We start from the raw sequence: 4761 nt of genomic DNA, 5'->3' as shown, positions 1-4761 counted from the left end.
GGGGTCTGTGACAAAATTTGCGGGACGAGTTACGCGCCAAACTTTGTCCAGAATAATAATAATAAGAAGAATAAGTATGCACAATAACAATAGTGATGCCTTGCCTTTGGCAAGCACCACTAATAAGTATGGACAATTACAATAGTGTTGCCTTGCTTTCAGCAAGCACCACTAATAATAAGTATGCACAATAACACTAGTGTTGCTTTGCCTATGTCAAGCACCACTAATAATAAGTATGCACAATAACACTAGTGTTGCTTTGCCTATGGCAAGCACCACTAATAATAAGTATGCACAATAACACTAGTGTTGCTTTGCCTATGGCAAGCACCACTAATAATAAGTATGCACAATAACACTAGTGTTGCTTTGCCTATGGCAAGCACCACTAATAAGTATGGAGAAGAGCACTAGTGATGCATTTCCTTTGGCAAGCACCACTAATAATAATAATAAGTTTAAATAGGATTTCAGTAAGTTGGCTCTCACAAGCCAACTTAATCACTGCGTCAAAAGGGGTGTATACGGGAGAATTCAGACAATGAATACGCCCGCTAAATGTGCTGTTTGGCAGGGATCTTTGGAACTTTGTTATTCGTACCTGTATATGCCCGCAAAGGCCCGAAAACAGGAACTTGTCTGACCACATGCTGTTAGTTGATGGCTTGGCTTTGTAAATGCTAATTTGTTTTGGAACTGGCAGCTCAAGATTGCCCCTATTCCCCTGCCCCCCTCATTAGTATTCAGGAAAGGTGATTAGGCTGAGAGCAGAGTAGAGATGTTACTCCTTTACGTCGGGACAATGTGGCTATTCAAACTCTGAGTCCGAACGAAAACAGACTTGTGTATATGGTAAATGCAAGTTTGAAGAGGATATTTGAAAAGCTGGAGACGATGGACAAGAGGTTGGATAAGATGGAGGCTGACATCAATGAGCTCAAAGAGGCAAAAGAGGAGCCTGCTTCAAAGAAATTAAAGAGACCTGGGAATAATTCTGTTGTGGTAAGTTATTTTCTGACCGTCAAAAACATTTGGCGGTGTCCGCTTAACTTTGTGTGGTTTATTTATTAATGTATTTAAATTCAGCCCTCATATTATGTTGGATTTTTACAGGAAGCTGTACGGAGATTGCACAATGGGGAAAACAACATACACAAATATGACCCACAGACAAGGTATATCTTTAAAACTATTGTTTCATAACAGTCCTTTCTTCTAAATTATATTTTTAATCAACCTTCTTTAATTACTGCTCCACAGTCTATCCTCCCCCCACAACCTCGAGGTCACAACCTATCTTTTTAATGGCGTCTCCATGGCTGTACCGGACGTAGATCCTGCTGTTGTTAAAGGTAAGTCACAAGAGAATGTCCCAAGGCTACAACTATTTAACTGTATAGATTAGTTAGTTATAAATAAACACTTTCTCCCCCCTCACTATTTCCCTCTCTCTAGCATCCTGCAAGACGTATTTTGAAACTGTTAAAAGGGGTTACAGGATTGCCCAAGATGAGAACAAAGACAAGATGGAGGACAGCAGGATCATTGCGCGCATGAGACAAAGAAAAAGAAGAGTAAGTATAAATAAATATAAATCTCAGTAAAAGACTCAGCCTGGGAGAGGCTCCCATCCCAACCCATTTGATATTTTCAGTGGTTTAATTACTTTTTTCCCTCCTATTTTGCACTTGCTGAGCATCAGGACTGGTGTTCTCCAGACAGAGGAAGAGGCAGCTATCTGGAAGACTACAACAGTTGACCACATGTCTGAAGAGGAGGATGCCATCTTGGATGGAAAGTCAGTATGGGTTGTTCGGCCTCGGATCAGAGTTGGTGCAGATCGAGTCACGGTGGAGACCACAGAAGCTGGCCTGTGAATTATTTTAGTATTACGCATCTAAATATTATTCTATAGTATAATTTGAATATTCTGTTGTTTCTTTATATATAGCATTATTCATATTATATAGTATTATTTATAGATTGTATTATATATAATTCTATATAGTTTTTTTTATATATATATACTGCATTTATATATTCTATACAATTCCATATTGTTATCTATTTATAAATTGTATTATTTATATATTGTACTATTTATATATTCTAAAGTATTTGTATATTATATTGTTTTCTATATATTATACACAGGCCTTATATATTATATGGGGTTATATATTGTATGACTGATAGTAAAGTGTATTCTGTGCTAACATATTTTTATTTATAGAATTTTGACTGTGTGTATATATATATATGTCATGTGCCCAGTGTCATTTACAAATAATAAAAATTACAAACTCAACTTTGTCTATCTGATTGACTTGACATTATAACCATGAACACCAATGATAATAAATATTAATAATGAGTAATAATAAACCCAAATGAGGCCATAAACTGGACCAATAGTGTGGGGGTTTAGAGGAGGGACAAAGCATTGAGCAGCCAATCCTATGTAAGACCTCTGACCAATTGAACGAGGCCACTGCCTTGTGTCCCAAAGGTGTGAAATGCTAATATTCCCTTGCATTGACCCCGACCGGGGGATTATTCACCATGGTAATTGATGGCCCTTAGTGGCTCCCTGCTGTGCCCCAAACTTGGTACATATCCAGGAGTATTCAGGATTGTGTGACAGGACAGCAAACTCCCGTACACACACGTTTATTTGTGGAGTACACAGGAGTACTCAGGAGTTTTACATGCCCTATTACAGCTCTTTTCACGCAGTGAATAATAATAAGTTTAAATAGGATTTCAGTAAGTTGGCTCTCACAAGCCAACTAAGTATACAGAAGAACACTAGTGATGCCTTGCCTTTGGCAAGCACCACTAATAAGTGTGGAGAAGAACACTAGTGATGCCTTGCCTTTGGCAAGCACCACTAATAAGTATGACGGATAACAATAGTGATGCCTTGGCTTTGGCAAGCACGACTAATAAGTATGACGGATAACAATAGTGATACCTTGCCTTTGACAAGGACCACTAATAAGTATGGAGTAGAACACTAGTGATGCCTTGCCTTTGGCAAGCACAACAGTGGATTTAAAGAGGCAAAACAAGGCACTGAAGCCATTGTTTGAGAAGGCAAGCAGTTTCAGACAGATACAGACAGAAAGTTCTGGCTTGAAGTGTTTTCACTATCCTCAGACTGACGGGATGGCAGTTAGCGCCAAGATGGCGTCTGTGTAGCTGAACCGTTTCTGTCTCTCATAAACTTTTGTGCAAAACTTAATCTTTTTTTTCTTCCTTGGTTTTTTGCATTACTTCTACAAGTGTCTTTATATTCTGAATGATTCTACGTTTTTAAGCTTGAGTTGAGAATATTTACCTTCTTTTGGGACTGTTAGAACTAAACGTCTGTTGCGGCCTGCCATGTGCATTGGTTGAAACTTACATGCTGCCGAAACATAACCTGAGACAAATGGAAGGAATGGCAGAAAATGTGAACCCACCACCGAAGAGGATTTAAGTTTGGATTGTTTTCCATCTTCAGACTCCCCATCCAACAGCACTCTTCCGAAGATGCAACGGCAGGTATCGGAGCCCTCAAATACGGATATACTAAATGATATACTGAAGCCAATCGAGAGGTTGGGAAAAAAGCAAGATGATTATAACGTTTGCCCTCTATCCTTTTATAGACCAAAAAAAGTGACATTGAACCTGTGAGGGACCGAGTAGTCAAGGGCAAAGGACACAGGATTTCCAACCAATAATTATTTATTTAAATACAAAAAAAGAAAGTTACAAAATCAAAATAATTGAAAAACTGAATAAAAATAAAGTCAGGTCTGGGCCCATAAAGAAAAAGGGTCAACTGAACAGGATCAAACTTAACAGAAATCAAACTAACCAAACCAACATGACCTTCCTAATGACACACATTGGGAACTTATATATACAAAGGACTAGTCCATTAAACACACACAAGGGACACCACAATCATTACTTAACACAATTACACTAAATAAAGTAATACACTTCAAATTTATCAATAAAGAGATCATAAAATAACTTACTCCAGTAATTATAATAACCAAAATGTAAATAGAATAATAAACCAAACTAACATATAATCAATCACCCCCCCCCCCCCTGCTAATTGGCAACATGGATTAACCCAACAGCATAAAATGGCAGCCACTGACGCCAGCCCGTCCTTTAATGGAATGGACCTTCACCGGAGCTCTACGTCCCAGGCAGCGCCACAACTCCACATGCAGGTAACTTAAACTCAAAGAAAATAATATTAACACAATATACCACCAATAACTAGAAAGTGTGCACCCAACCTAGTCATGTATGATAACAGTGAAAATGATAAATAAAGTGAATGTAATGAACCAAATCTGTGTCTGTCGTTATTATGAAATGTATACAAGGGTGATCTGTAACAAAATATTGAATGACGTAATGTATTAAAGGATAACCAAAATAACAAACAAACGAAAAAGAATGCATGATTTTGCATGGGTTAGTTACCGCCTTGCTGTGTGGCCACGTTGTCGGCCATCACATTCCCCCCCACTTCAGAAATCTCCCCAACACAGCGAGAGAGGAAGTCAGCTGTAACATTGTCCTTTCCGGGAACATACTGGACGATGAATCGGAAGGGCTGCATGGCCAAGTACCACCGAGTAATCCTGCTGTTAGTGTCCTTCATCCTTTTCAACCACTGTAGAGCCTTATGGTCAGTTTCCACAATAAACTCTCTCCCCAGCAGATAATATTTCAGGGAATCCAGAG

At 38.6% G+C, this 4761-nt stretch overlaps 1 long non-coding RNA gene across 1 annotated transcript; it reads left to right on the top strand.

Annotated features, from left to right (window-relative positions):
- The first annotated feature begins 1087 nt into the window (after positions 1-1087).
- Positions 1088-1489, top strand: LOC143714543 (uncharacterized). Its single transcript, XR_013195527.1, has 3 exons — positions 1088-1178; positions 1264-1355; positions 1459-1489. It is a non-coding gene; the product is annotated as an uncharacterized LOC143714543 (long non-coding RNA).
- The last annotated feature ends 3272 nt before the right edge of the window (positions 1490-4761 follow it).

This window comes from Siphateles boraxobius, unplaced genomic scaffold (genome assembly GCF_051911475.1).
Source record: "Siphateles boraxobius isolate OS27281-9 unplaced genomic scaffold, OSU_SipBor_1 55, whole genome shotgun sequence".
Classification (NCBI taxonomy): Eukaryota; Metazoa; Chordata; class Actinopteri; order Cypriniformes; family Leuciscidae; genus Siphateles; species Siphateles boraxobius.
Note: the sequence above shows the minus strand (reverse complement) of the source record. Positions and strands in the feature narration are given on the sequence as shown.